Here is a 16,146-nt window from a genome sequence, read left to right as displayed (position 1 = left end):
TAAGAATTTGATAATAACTTTTTTCAGTATTATTTGATTTTCCTTTCATCCTTTGGTCTGAATTGGGAGGACTGAGAATATTAAATGACTTGAGTGGCTTATTGATTTTTTTCTATTAAAAGCTAAAGATACAGTTCCTAAATGTAGCTTTGAGAAAAAATTATATGGTCAATAGGAGACATTATTAGAAAATGCACAATATGCAAATAAGCTCTTAACTAACATGAAGCTCACTTCTGTCAACCTTTGACCAAATAATAAATCTATTCAAATTTCAACAAAAATTGAGATCCCAGCTAGTCCACATATACTGATGAACGATAAATATTATTTCAAGGAAGAATTATTAACATTTGAAAAAAGTGTCTTTGATAATTTAAATCCTTTCCATATTGTTGAATCATTACAGTTTGTGTCTTAATATAAAGTTCTGAATACTGACAATATTATTTTCTCCATTCCCTATGCTCTCATTTAAAGGCTTTCTCCATTTTTGATGTGATTGGATGCTTTTATATACAGTTTCCCCCAAATAGCCTTTAATCTTGAAACCTTGTCCAATAACTTTTTGGAAGAGTATGGTGATCAGAATAAATATTTAGTGTTTTTTTCTTACTAAGTTTTTTTTTAAAGATTTTATTTATTTATTTGAGAGAGAGAGAATGAGAGATAGAGAGCACGAGAGGGAAGAGGGTCAGAGGGAGAAGCAGACTTCCCGCCAAGTGCCCTCTTACTAAGTTTTTAATATCACGGTAGTTGGTACAGTATATTTGTAATGAAGACAATAAGATTTGTTATTAGTCACTCAAGAGCACATACCTCTTATGGGTACAAATGACAATAAACACATAAAAAGATTTCCAACATCATTGATCATCAAGAAAATGCAAATCAAAACCACAATGAAATACCAATTCATACTCATTGGGATGGCTATAATCAAGAAGTCAGATAATAAGCATTGATAAGGATGTCAGGAAATTAGAAGCTTCATACACTGCTGGTGGGAACATAAAATGATGTAATCATTTGGAAACAGTGTGATGGTTCTATACATTTGATAAATGCATAAGTTTTTTTTTAAAGATTTTATTTATTTATTTATTTGAGAGAGCGAGAATGAGAGAGAGAGAGAGAGCACATGAGAGGGGGGAGGGTCAGACGGAGAAGCAGATGCCCCGCTGAGCAGGGAGCCCGATGCAGGACTCAATCCCGGGACTCCAGGATCATGACCTGAGCCGAAGGCAGTCACTTAACCAACTAGCCACCCAGGCACCCTGATAAATGCATAAAGCTTTATTCAATATTATAATGATATAGAACAGTTCTAACTCTCCTAATTTTTCCTCCAACTGCTTCTTTGTAACCAATTTGTTCTTGAAACACTCAACTCCCAGAAACCACTGCTCTGTAATTTACTGTAATTTTACCTTCTCCAGAATGTCATACCAATAAAATTACATAATTTGTAACCTTTTGGTTTTCACTTCTTTTACTAAACTCAAGAACTATCCACTGTTGTGTAAATCAACATTGTGTTGCATTTTCTTGCTAAATAGTTAGTATTCAATTGTATGGATACACCACAGTGTCTTTATCCATTTACCAGTTGAAAGGCATCTGAGTTGTTTCCAATTTTTGGCAATTATAGCTAACCATTAACATTCAGGTATTTTTGTGAACATAAGCTATTTTTTTTCTCCTGGGTAATCAACTACAAGCAAACATTCTGGGTAATATTATAAATCTATATTTAACTTCATAAAAAATTGCTAATTTTTTCATAGTACATTTTATACTGTACACTTATACATACTGTACATTTTTCTAATAGATATTATACTCCCACCAGCTATTTATAAAATTTCATATGGTTTTACAACCTTATCATCACTGGGCATTACATGTTTTCTTTGCTTTTTTGCAATTCTAATGTAGTGTTATCTCATTGTGGTTTTAATTTGCATTTTACTAATGGTTAAGGATCTTTTTTAAAAAAGATTTTATTTATTTATTTTTGGAGAGAGAGAGAGCACAGACATGGGGGGAGAAGCAGAGGCAGAAGGAGAGGGAGAAGCAGACTCCTGGCTGAGCAGGGAGCCTGATAAGGGACTCAATGCCAGTACCCTGGGATCATGACCTGAGCCAAAGGCAGACCCTTAACCGACTGAGCCACTCAGGTGCTCTGGTTAAAGATCTTTTAACTTATTTAATTGTCATCTATGTATGAAGTGTCTACTAAGGTCCTTTACTCATTTTTTAGTAGTGTTTGTTTTATTGCTGAATTTTGAGAATTAAAAAAAAAATTCTAGATAAAGTCTGTTGTCAGAAACATGATTTCTATGGACATACACATTCATTTCACCTGGGTAAATACCTAAAAGTAGAGTGGCTTGATTGTGTGGTAGGTGTATGTTTAACTTTTTAAGAAATAATCTAACATGACCAAATAGGGTTTATCCCAGGAATTCAAGGTTGGCTTAATATTCAAAAGTCAATTATTGTAATTCATCATATTTAAAAAATAAGTTAAAAAAACCCATATTATCATCTCAAGAGATTCAGGAAGAGCATTTGACAAAATCCAACATCTCTCAGAAGACAATTTCCTCAACTTGCCAAAGGCATCCATGAGAATGATCTAATTTCATATGTAAGTTTAAAGGCTGAATATATTATTTTAATATTAGGAAGAAGACTCGTACTTACCACTTCTATTCAGTGTTTATTGGAAGGTCTAGCCAGTGTAAAAAGTAAAGGAAAAGAAATAAAAGACCTCCATATTGGAAAGAAAGAATTCTATTTGCAAACAAAACTTTTTGAAAATTTCATTAACTATACAAAAAGGCTAACAGAACAAATGAGTTTAGCCATGTTGGAGAATAGAAAACCAATATACAAAAATCAATTACATTTCTATGCACCATCAATGAACAATCAGAAATTAAAATTAAAAACAATACCACTTACATAAAATGTAAAAATATGGAAAACTTACACATAAATATGACAAAAGATGTGAAAGATTTGAACAATGAAAACTGTAAAACTTTGTTGAGAAAAATAAGACCTAAATAAATGTAGAAATAGACCATGTTCATGTTTAGAAAAACTCAGTGTTGTTGTGATGTCATTTTCTCTAAAATGATATATAATATAATCCAAATCAAAATCCCAAAGAGTTTCTTGAAAATAATTGACAAGTGGATTATGAAATTCATGTGAAAATACAAAGAACATAGTATATCTAAAGAAACATTGAAAACGGAGAAGTAGTCTGATTTTACAGACTCATTATAAAGTCCCATTATAATAAGTGTGGTATTGGCATCAAGGTAGACAAATAGAACAACAGAATAGTGTTCAGAAATAAAGCCATATTACAACCTACAAGAAATGGATAAATTCCTAAAAACATATAATCTTCCAAAACTGAACCAGGAAGAAACAGAAAATCTGGACTGATTACAAGTAATGAAATTGAATTGGTAATCCAAAAACTACCAAAAAAATAAAAGTCCAGGACAAGATAGTTTCATAGGTGAATTCTACCAGACATTTAAAGAAGAACGAATACCTATTTCCTCCAACTATTCCAAAAAATAGAGGAGGAAGGAAAGCTTCCATAAGACCAGTATTTCCCTAATACCAAAACCAAAGGCACCACACACACAAACACACACACACACACACACACACACACACACAAACTACAGGGCCAATATCTCTGGTAAACATAAATGTAAAAATCCTCAACAAAATATTAGCAAACCACATACAACAATACATTAAAAAGATCATTCACCACAACCAGGTGGAATTTACTCCCAGGATGCGAGGATGGTTCAATAATCTCAAATCAATGTCATACACTACCATCAACAAAACAAAGGATAAAAATCATATGATTATCTCCATAGATGCAGAAAAAGCATTTTACAACATTCAACATCTATTCTCTCAACAAAATGGAGTTAGAAGGAACATACCTCAACATAGTAAAGGCCATATAAAAATCCACAGCTAACATCATCCTTAATGGTATAAAACTGAGTTTTCCCTTGAAGAACAGGAATAAGACAAGGATGTCCACTCTTACCACTTTTATTTAACATAGTACTGAAAGTCCTAGCCACAGCAATCAGATAAGAATGAGGCATCCATATTGGTAAAGAAGAAATTAAACTGTCACCATTTGCAGACAGTATGATACTATACACAGAAAATCCTAAGGAATGCACCAAAAAGCTACTAGAGTAATAAATGAATTCAGTATAGTGTTTCTACACATTAACAACAAAGTCATAGAAGAAGAAATTTTAAAAAACAACACTATTTACAATTACACCAAGAAGAATAAAATACCTAGGAATAAAGTTAACCAAAGAAGTAAAAGACTTATACTTGGAAAACTATAAAACAGTGATGAAAGAAATTGAGGATGACACAAACAAATGGAAAGATATTCCATGCTCCTGGATTAGAAGAAACAATATTGTCAAAATATCCATATTACCCAAAGCAATCTACAGATTCAATGCAATCCCTATCAAAATACCAACAGCATATTTCACAAAACTAGAACAAATAATACTATAATTTGTATGGAACCACAGAAGACCCCAAACTGCCAAAGTAAACCTGAGAAAGAACAAAGCTGGGGTATCATAATTCCAGATTTTGAGACTACAAAGCTGCAGTAACAAAAACAGTATGCTACTGGCACAAAAATAGATGCATGGATCAATAGAACAGAACAGAGACCCCAGAAATAGACCCATATTTAAATGGTCAATTAATCTATGACAAAGGAGGCAAGAATATACTTGAGGAAAGACAGTCTTTTCAATAAATGGTGCTGGGAAAACAGGCTAGTTACATGTAAAAGAATGAAACTGGACTACTTCCTAACACCATACACAAAACTAAAGTCAAAATGGATTAAAGACCCACATGTGAGACCTGAAACCATAAAAACAGCAGAAGAAAACACAGGTGATAATTTCTCTGATGTTGGCCACAGTAATATTTTTCTAGATATGTTTCCTATGGCAAGGGAAACAAAAGCAAAAAAACTATTGGGACTACAACAAAATAAAAAGGTTTTGCACAGGAAAGGAAAAAATCAAGAAAACAAAAGGAATAACCTACTGAATGGGAGAAGATATTTGCAAATGACATATACAAGAAGGGGTGAGTATACAAAATATATAAAGAATTCCTATAACTCAATACCAAACCCCCCAAAACCCAAAAAACAAAAAAAACAAACAATCCAATTAAAAAATGGGCAGAGGATTTCAATAGACATTTTTCCAAAGGAAACATACAGATGGCCAACAGACACAGGAAAAGATGCTAAATGCTACTAATCATCAGGGAAATGCAAGTCAAAACCATAATGAGATATCACCTTGCACTTGTTAAAATGGCTAAAATCAAGAAGACAAGAAACAACAAATGTTGGTGGGGATGGTGAGAAAAAGGAACCCTTGTGCACTATTGGTGGAAATGCAAACTAGTTCAGCCACTGTGAAAAACAGTATGGAGTTTCCTCAAAAAAATTAAAAATAGAAATACCACATGATCTAATAATTCCACTACTGGGTATTTACCCAAAGAAAACTAAAATGTACCCCTATGTTTACTGCAGCATTATTTACAATAGCCAAGACATGGAAGTAACCCAAGTATCCATCAATAGATAAATGGATAAAGAAAATGTGGTATATATATATATATATATATATATATATATATATATATATATATGTATGTATATAATGGAATTTTATACAGTCATAAAATGGATGAGAGTGCCATTTGAGACAACCTGGATGTGCCTAGAGGCTATTATGCTACATGAAATAAGTCAGACTGAGAAAGACAAATACCATATGATTCCACTCATAAATGGAATCTAAAAAAAAATAAACAAAAAGCAGAATCAGAACTATTAATACAGAGAACAAACTAATGGTTGCCAGAGGGAAGGGGTTTGAGGGTTGGGTAAAATGAGTGAAATGAAGAGGGAGATACAGGCCTCCAGTTATGGAATGAGTAAGTCACAAAGTAAAAATCAAAGCATAAGGCATATAGTCAATGATATTGCAATAGTGATGTAGCTAAGACAGATAGTAGGGATACTTCTGGTGAACAAAGCATAGTGTATAAATTTGTCACATCACTAACTTGTAAATCTGAAACTAATGTAACACAGTGTGTCAACTATACTCAAACAAAAATAAGAAAAAAATAAAGTCATATTATATTGAAAAAGGTGGAAAGGAGAGAAATAATAGCCTTTTAACTAAATTATGATAGGACAATTAGATATACATTTACAAGAAAATTAACCTTTATCCCTCTCACAATAAACAAAATTAAACTCAAAATGGATTATAGATATATGTTTGTAAATATAAAACTTAAAAGTGTAAGTCTTTTAGAAAAAAGTAAGAGAATACTGATCTTCAGATAGGCAACAATTTTTAGGTATGACATAAAATTTACCATCTTAATCATTATTAAATGTACAGTTCAGTGTTACTAAATTCATTCATAATGTTGTACAATTATGACCACTGTCCATCTCCCTAGCTCTCTCATATTTTAAAATCTTTAAAACTCCAAATCCATTAAAAAATAACTCCCATTCTTCCCTCTCCCTAGTTCCTGGAAACCACCATTCTACTTTCTATCTCTATGATTTTGACTACTCTAAGCATCTCATAAAAGTGGAATGAAGAAATATTTGGGGGTATTTTTGTGATTAATTTATTTAATTTAGCATACTGTCCTCAAGTTACCTCCATGCTGTATCATGTGTCACTTTCCTTTTAAGGCTGAATAATATTCTATTATTTGCATATACCATTTTGCTTATCTATTCATCAATCGATAGATGCTTGGTTGCTTCAGTGTTTGAGCTTTTGTGAATAATTCTGCTATGAACATGCGATACAAACATCTCTTTGACACCTTACTTTCAATTCTTTTAGGTATATACCCAGAAGTTGAATTGCTAGATCATATGGTAATTCTATTTTTAACATGTTAAGGACTGTCATCCTGTTTTCTATAGTGACTATGCCATTTTACATTCCCATCAACAGTGTAGGGTTCCAATTTCTCCACATCCTCACCACCACCTGTTATTTTCTCTTTTGTTTTGTTTTTGGTATTAGCTATCTTAATGGGTGTGAGGTAGTATCACATTGCATTTTGACTTGCATTTATTGAATGATTACTGAGGACCATCTCTTCATGTGTTTGCTGGCCTTTTGTATATCTTCTTTTTAGAAATATCTATTCAAGTCCTTGGCTGATTTTTTTTCCTTTTTTTTAAATTTTTTCTTGTTACGTTAATCACCATACATTACATCATTAGTTTTTGATGTAGTGTTCCATGATTCATTGTGCATAACTCCCAGTGCTCCATGTAGAACGTGCCCTCTTTAATACCCATCACCAGGCTAACACATCCTCCCCTCTAGAACCCTGTTTGTTTTCAGAGTCCATCGTCTCATGGTTCATCTCCCCCTCCAATTCACCCCTGTTTCATTCTTCCCCTCCTGCTATCATCTTCTTCTACTTTTTTTTTCTTAACATATATTGCATTATTGGTTTCAAAGGTACAAATCTGGGATTCAACAGTCTTGCACAATTCACAGTGCTCACCATAGCACATACCCTCCCCAATGTCTGGAACCGACCCACCTCATCCCTCCCAAACCCCACCCACTCCAGCAACCCTCAGTTTGTTTCCTGAGATTAAGAATTCCTCATATCAGTGAGGTCATACAATACGTGTCTTTCTCTGATTGACTTATTTAGCTCAGCATAACACCCTCCAGTTCCATCCACATCGTTGCAAATGGAAATATCTCATTTCTTTTGATGGCTGCATAATATTCCATTGTATATATATACCATTTCTTCTTTATCCATTCATCTGCCGATGGACATCTTGGCTCTTTCCACAGTTTAGCTATTGTGGATATAGCTGCTATAAACAACGGGGTGCACATACCCCTTCGGATCACTACATTTGTATCTTTGGGGTAAATACCCAATAGTGCAATTGCTGGTCATACAGTAGCTCTATTTTCAACTTTTTGAGAAACCTCCATACTGTTTTCCAGAGTGGCTGCACCAGCTTGCATTCCCACCAACAGTGTAGGAGGGTTCCCCTTTCTCCACATCCCCGCCAACATCTGTCGTTTCCTGACTTGTTAATTTTAGCCATTCTGACTGGTGTGAGGTGGTATCTCATGGAGGTTTTGATTTGGATTTCCCTGATACCGAGTGATGTTGAGCTCTATTTCATGTGTCTGTTGGCCATTTGGATGTCTTCTTTAGAAAAATGTCTGTTCATGTCTTCTGCCCATTTCTTGATTGGATTATTTGTTCTTTGGGTGTTGAGTTTGATAAGTTCTTTATAGATTTTGGATACTAGCCCTTTATCTGATATGTCATTTACAAATATCTCCCATTCTGTCGGTTGTCTTTTGTTTTTGTTGACTATTTCTTTTGCAGTGCAAAAGCTTTTTATCTTGATGAAGTCCCAATAGTTCATTTTGCCCTTGCTACCCTTGCCTTTGGCAATGTTTCTAGGAAGAAGTTGCTGCGGCTGAGGTCGAAGAGGTTGCTGCCTGTGTTCTCCTATAGGATTTTGATGGACTCCTGTCTCACATCTAGGTCTTTCAACCATTTGGAGTCTATTTTTGTGTGTGGTGTAAGGAAATGATCCAGTTTCATTCTTCTGCATGTGGCTGTCCAATTTTCCCAACACCCATTTGTTAAAGAGACTGTCTTTTTTCCATTGGACATTCTTTCCTGCTTTGTCAAAGATGAGTTGACTATAGAGTTCAGGGTCTCTATTCTGTTCCATTGATCTATGTGTCTGTTTTTGTGCAAGTACCATACTGTCTTGATGATGACAGCTTTGTAATAGAGCTGGAAGTAGGGAATTGTGATACCACGACCTTTGCTTTTCTTTTTCAACATTCCTCTGGCTATTCGGGGTCTTTTCTGGTTCCATACAAATTTTAGGATTATTTGTTCCATTTCTTTGAAAAAAGTGGAAGGTATTTTGATGGGGATTGCATTGAATGTGTAGATTGCTCTAGGTAGCATTGACATCTTCACAATATTGGTTCTTCCAATCCATGAGCATGGAACGTTTTTCCATTTCTTTGTATCTTCCTCAATTTCTTTCATGAGTGTTTTAAAGTTTTCTGAGTACAGAATATTTGCCTCTTTGGATAGATTTATTCCTAGGTATCTTACGGTTTTGGGTGCAATTGTAAATGGGATCAACTCCTTACTTTCTCTTTCTTCTGTCTTGTTGGTGTATAGGAATGCCACTGATTTCTGTGCATTGATTTTATATCCTGTCACTTTACTGAATTCCTGTATGAGTTCTAGCAGTTTTGGGGTGGAGTGTTTTGGGTTTTCCACATAAAGAATCATATCATCGGCAAAGAGTGAGAGTTTGACTTCTTCTTTGCCGATCCAGATGGGTTTATTTCTTTCTGTTGACTGATTGCTGTGGCTAGGACTTCTAAAACTATGTTGAATAGCAATGGTGATAGTGGACATCCCTGCGGTGTTCCTGAACTTAGGGGGAAAGTTCACAGTTTTCCCCATTGAGAATACCATACACTGTCCGTTTTTCATAGATGGCTTTTATGATATTGAGGTATGTACCCTCTATCCCTATACTCTGAAGAGTTTTGATCAAGAAAGGATGCTGTACTTTGTCAAATGCTTTTTCTGCATCTATTGAGAGGATCATATGATTCTTGTTCTTTCTTTTGTTAATGTATCGTATCACGTTGATTGACTTGCGGATGTTGAACCAACCTTGCAGCCCAAAGATAAATCCCACTTGGTCGGGGTTAATAATCGTTTTAATGTACTGTTGGAAGCTATTGCCTAGTATTTTGGTGAGAATTTTTGCATCCATGTTCATCAAGGATATTGGTCGGTAATTCTCCTTTTTGATGGGGTCTTTGGTTTTGGGATCAAGGTAATGGCGGCCTCATAAAATAAGTCTGGAAGTTTTCCTTCCCTTTCTATTTTTTGGAACAGTTTCAGAAGAATAGGTATTAATTCTTCTTTAAATGTTTGGTAGAATTCCCCTGGGAAGACATCTGGCCCTGGACTTTTGTTTCCTGGGAGATTTTTGATGACTCCTTCAATTTCCTTATTGGTTATACGTCTGTTCAGGTTTTCTATTTCTTCCTGATTCAGTTTTGGTAGTTGATACATCTCTAGAAATGCATCCATTTCTTCCAGGTTATCTATTTTGCTGGCATAGAGTTGCTCATAATATGTTCTTATAATTGTTTGTATTTCTTTTTTTTCTGCTTCTCATGATTTTTATTTTTTTTAATTTTTTATTGTTATGTTAATCACCATACATTACATCATTAGTTCTTGATATAGTGTTCCATGATTCATTGTTTGCATATAACACCCAGTGCTCCACGCAGAACATGCCCTCCTTAATACCCATCACCAGGCTAACCTATCCCCCCAAACCCCTCCCCTCTAGAACCCTCAGGTTGTTTTTCACAGTCCATCCTCGCTCATGGTTCGTCTCCCCTTCCGACTTACTCCCCTTCAGTCTTCCCCTCCTGCTATCTTCTTCTTTTTCTTTTTTCTTAACATATCTTGCATTGTTTGTTTCAGAAGTACAGATCTGTGATTCAACAGTCTTGCACAATTCACAGCGCTCACCATAGCATATACCCTACCCAATGTCTATCCCCCAGCCACCCCATCCCTCCCACCCCCCGCCACTCAGCAACACTCAGTTTGTTTCCTGAGATTAAGAATTCCTCATATCAGTGAGGTCATATGATACATGTCTTTCTCTGATTGACTTATTTCACTCAGCATAAAATCCTCCAATTCCATCCATGTCTTTGCAAAAGGCAAGATCTCATTCCTTTTGATGGATGCATAATATTCCATTGTGTATATATACCACATCTTCTTTATCCATTCATCTGTCGATACACATCTTGGCTCTTTCCACAGTTTGGCTATTGTGGACATTGCTGCTATAAACATTGGGGGGGCACGTACCCCTTCAGATCCCTACATTTGTATCTTTGTGGTAAATACCCAGTAGTGCAATTACTGGATCGTATGGTAGCTCTATTTTCAACTGTTTGAGGAACCTCCATACTGTTTTCCAGAGTGGCTGCACCAGCTTGCATTCCCACCAACAGTGTAGGAGGGTTCCGCTTTCTCTACATCCCCGCCAACATCTGTCGTTTCCTGACTTGTTAATTTTAGCCATTCTGACTGGTGTGAGGTGGTATCTCATTGACGTTTTGATTTGGATTTCCGTGAAGCCGAGCGATGTTGAGCACTTTTTCATGTGTCATTTGGCCATTTGGGTGTCTTCTTTGGAAAAATGTCTGTTCATGCTTCTGCCCATTTCTTGATTGGATTATTTGTTCTTTGGGGGTTGAGTTTGATAAGTTCTTTATAGATTTTGGATACTAGCCCTTTATCTGATATGTCATTTGCAAATATTTTCTTCCATTCTGTCGGCTGTCTTTTGGTTTTGTGGACTGTTTCTTTTGCTGTGCAAAAGCTTTTTATCTTGATGAGGACCCAATAGTTCATTTTTGCCCTTACTTCCCTTGCTTTTGGCGATGTTTCTAGGAAGAAGTTGCTGCGGCTGAGGTCGAAGAGGTTGCTGCCTGTGTTCTCCTTTAGGATTTTGATGGACTCCTGTCTCCGTTTAGGTTTTTCAACCATTTGGAGTCTATTTTTGTGTGTGGTGCAAGGAAATGGTCCAGTTTCATTCTTCTGCATGTGGCTGTCCAATTTTCCCAACACCATTTGTTGAAGAGACTGTTTTTTTTCCATCGGACATTCTTTCCTGCTTTGTCAAAGATGAGTTGACCATAGAGTTGAGAGTCCATTTCTGGGCTCTCGATTCTGTTCCATTGATCTATGTGTCTGTTTTTGTGCAAGTACCATACTGTCTTGATGATGACAGCTTTGTAATAGAGCTGGAAGTCTGGAATTGTGATGCTGCCAGCTTTGCTTTTCTTTTTCAGTATTCCTCTGGATATTTGGGGTCTCTTCTGGTTCCATACAAATTTTAGGATTATTTGTCCCATTTCTTTGAAAAAAGTGGATGGTATTTTGATGGGGATTACATTGAATGTGTAGATTGCTCTAGGTAGTATTGACATGTTCACAATGTTTGTTCTTCCAATCCATGAGCATGGAAGGTTTTTCCATTTCTTTGTGTCTTCTTCAATTTCTTTCATGAGTATTTTATAGTTTTCTGAGTACAGATCCTTTGCCTCTTTGGTTAGATTTATTCCTAGATATCTTATGGTTTTGGGTGCAGTTGTAAATGGGATCAACTCCTTAATTTGTCTCTCTTCTGTCTTGTTGTTGGTGTATAGGAATGCCACTGATTTCTGTGCATTGATTTTATATCCTCTACTTACTGAATTCCTGTATGAGTTCTAGCAGTTTTGGGGTGGAGTCTTCTGGGTTTTCCACATACAGTATCATATCATCTGCAAAGAGTGAGTTTGACTTTCTCTTTGCCGATTTGGATGCCTTTGATTTTTTTTGTTGTTGTCTGATTGCTGTGGCCAGGACTTCTAATACTATGTTGAATAGCACTGGTAATAGTAGACATCCCTGCCGTGTTCCTGACCTTAGGGGAAAAGCTCTCAGCTTTTCCCCATTGAGAATTATATTGGCTGTAGGTTTTTCATAGATGGCTTATACGGACCCTCTATCCTTATACTCTGAAGAGTTTTGATCAAGAAAGGATGCTGTACTTTGTCAAATGCTTTTTCTGCATCTATTGAGAGGATCATATGATTCTTGTTCTTTCTTTTGTTAATGTATTGTATCACGTTGATTGATTTGCGAATGTTGAACCAGCCTTGCAGCCCAGGGATAAATCCCACGTGGTCATGGTGAATAATCCATTTAATGTACTGTTGGAAGCTATTGGCTAGTATTTTGGTGAGAATTTTTGCATCCATGTTCATCAAGGATATTGCTCTGTAGTTCTCCTTTTTGATGGGGTCTTTGTCTGGTTTTGGGATCAAGGAATGGTGGCCTCATAAAATGAGTTTGGAAGTTTTCCTTCCCTTTCTATTTTTTGGAACAGTTTCAGAAGAATAGGTATTAATTCTTCTTTAAATGTCTGATAGAATTCCCCTGGGAAGCCATCTGGCCCTGGGCTTTTGTTTGTTGGGAGATTTTTGATGACTGCTTCAATTTCCTTAGTGGTTATAGGTCTGTTCAGGTTTTCTATTTCTTCCTGAATCAATTTTGGTAGTTGGTACATCTCTAGGAATGCACTCATTTCTTCCAGGTTATCTAATTTGCTGGCATAGAGTTGCTCATAATATGTTCTTATAATTGTTTGTATTTCTTTGGTGTTGGTTGTGATCTCTCCTCTTTCATTCATGATTTTGTTGATTTGGGTCCTTTCTCTTTTCTTTTTGATAAGTCTGGCCAGGGGGTTATCAATCTTGTTAATTCTTTCAAAGAACCAGCTCCTAGTTTCGTTGATCTGTTCTCCTGTTCTTTTGGTTTCTATTTCATTGATATCTGCTCTGATCTTTATTATTTCTCTTCTCCTGCTGGGTTTAAGCTTTATTTGCTGTTCTTTCTCCAGCTCCTTTAGGTGTACGGTTAGGTTGTGTATTTGAGACCTTTCTTGTTTCTTGAGAAAGGCTTGTATTGCTATATACTTTCCTCTCAGGACTGCCTTTGCTGTGTCCCAAAGATTTTGAACAGTTGTGTTTTCATTTTCATTGGTTTCCATGAATTTTTTAAATTCTTCTTTAATTTCCTGGTTGACCCATTCATTCTTTAGTAGGATGCTCTTTAGCCTCCATGCATTTGAGTTCTTACCGACTTTCCTCTTGTGATTGAGTTCTAGTTTCAAAGCATTGTGGTCTGAAAATATGCAGGGAATGATCCCAATCTTTAGGTTCCGGTTGAGACCTGATTTCTGACCTAAGATGTGATCTATTCTGGAGAATGTTCCATGGGCACTAGAGAAGAATGTGGATTCCGTTGCTTTGGGATGGAATGTTCTGAATATGTCTGTGAAGTCCATTTGGTCCAGTGTGTCATTTAAAGTCTTTATTTCCTGGTTGATCTTTTGCTTAGATGATCTGCCCATTTCAGTCAGGAGGGTGTTAAAGTCCCCCACTATTATTGTATTGCTGTCAATGTGTTTCTTCATTTTTGTTATTAATTGCCTTATATAATTGGCTGCTCCCATGTTCGGGGCATAGATATTTACAATTGTTAGATCATCTTGTTGGATAGACCCTTTCAGTAGGATATAGTGTCCTTCCTCATCTCTTATTACAGTCTTTGGTTTAAAATCTAATTTGTCTGATAAAAGGATTGCCACCCCAGTTTTCTTTTGGTGTCCATTAGCATGGTAAATGGTTTTCCACCCCCTCATTTTCAATCTGGGGGTGTCTTTGGGTCTAAAATGAGTCTCTTGCAGACATCATATTGATGGGTCTTGTTTTTTAATCCAATCTGACAGCCTGTGTCTTTTGATTGGGGCATTTAGCCCATTTACATTCAGGGTAACTATTGAAAGGTATGAATTTAGTGCCATTGTATTTCCTGTAAGATGACTGTGGCTGTATGTTGTCTCTGTTCCTTTCTGACCTGTGCTGCTTTTAGTCTCTCTCTTTGCTTGGATGACCCCTTTCAATATTTCTTGGAGGGCTGGTTTCGTGTTTGCAAATTCCTTTAGTTTTTGTTTGTCCTGGAAGCTTTTTATCTCTCCTTCAATTTTCAATGAGAGCCTAGCTGGATATACTATTCTTGGCTGCATATTTTTCTCGTTTTGCGCTCTGAAGATATCATTCCAGTCCTTTCTGGCCTGCCAGGTTTCTGTGGATAGGTCTGTTGCCAATCTAATATTTCTACCATTGTAGGTTACATATCTCTTCTGCCGAGCTGCTTTCAGGATTTTCTCTTTGTCTCTGAGACTCCTAAGTTTTACTATTAGATGTCAGGGTGTTGACCTATTTTTGTTGATTTTGAGAGGGGTTCTCTGTGCCTCCTGGAATTTGTTGCCTGTTTCCTTCCTCACATTAGGGAAGTTCTCTGCTATTATTTGCTCCAATATACCTTCTGCCCCTCTCTCTCTTTCTTCTTCTTCTGGGATACCAATTATTCTAATGTTGTGTCATCTTATCGTATCGCTTATCTCTTGAATTCTGCCCTCGTCATCCTGTAGTTGTTTCTCTCTTTTTCTCAGCCTCTTTATTTTCCATCATTTGGTCTCCTATATCGCTGATTCTCTCTTCTGCCTCATTTATCCTAGCAGTTAGCGCCCCCATTTTTGATTGCACCTCATTAATAGCCTTTTTTGATTTCGACTTTGTTCGATATTAGTTCTTTTATTTCTCCAGAAAGGGTTTCTCTAATAACTTCCACGCTTTTATCAAGCCCAGGTAGTATCTTTAAAGTCATGATTCTGAACTCTAGGTCTGACATTGTACTAATGTCCGTATTGAGTAGGTCCCTGCCTGACGGTGCTATCTCTTTTTCTTTTTGCTGAGGTGATTTTTTTTGATCTTGTCATTTTGTCCAGAGGAAAATAGATGAATGAGAGAACAAAATGCTAACAGGTTAACAACGTCCCCAGCAAATATACTCTATACAAATCAGAATAGATCTGAAACCAAGGGAAAAGAAAGGGAAGGAAAGAAAAAAGAAAGAGAAACGAAAGAAAGAAAAAAAAAACAAAAAGAAAAAGATTACAAACAAAAACAGAACAATACAGGAAAAAACCGAATATGATCAAATATGATCAGGCTAGTGCATAGATCAGTGCCACACACTAGATTTTGAGCATATTTTGGTCTCTTAGAAAAAAGTGCCTCCTAAAATTTTAAAGGAAGAAAGACTTATAGATGTACAAAATAAAGGTTGATACAATGAAGGGATGGAAGATGACTGTAAAGATGAAAATTATAAAAGATTTTATAAAAGAATTGGTAAGATAAGAAGTTTGAAAAAAGGAAGAAGATTTTAAAAAAAAGGGGGAGAGAATGTGATCAGGCAGGAGACTAGAACAAAGCCATACACTAGTGACTTAGGGTA

This window comes from Eumetopias jubatus, unplaced genomic scaffold (assembly GCF_037043125.1).
Source record: "Eumetopias jubatus isolate StellerSeaLion01/CBP00866 unplaced genomic scaffold, mEumJub1_p1.0 scaffold_9, whole genome shotgun sequence".
NCBI classification, from domain to species: domain Eukaryota; kingdom Metazoa; phylum Chordata; class Mammalia; order Carnivora; family Otariidae; genus Eumetopias; species Eumetopias jubatus.
Note: the sequence above shows the minus strand (reverse complement) of the source record.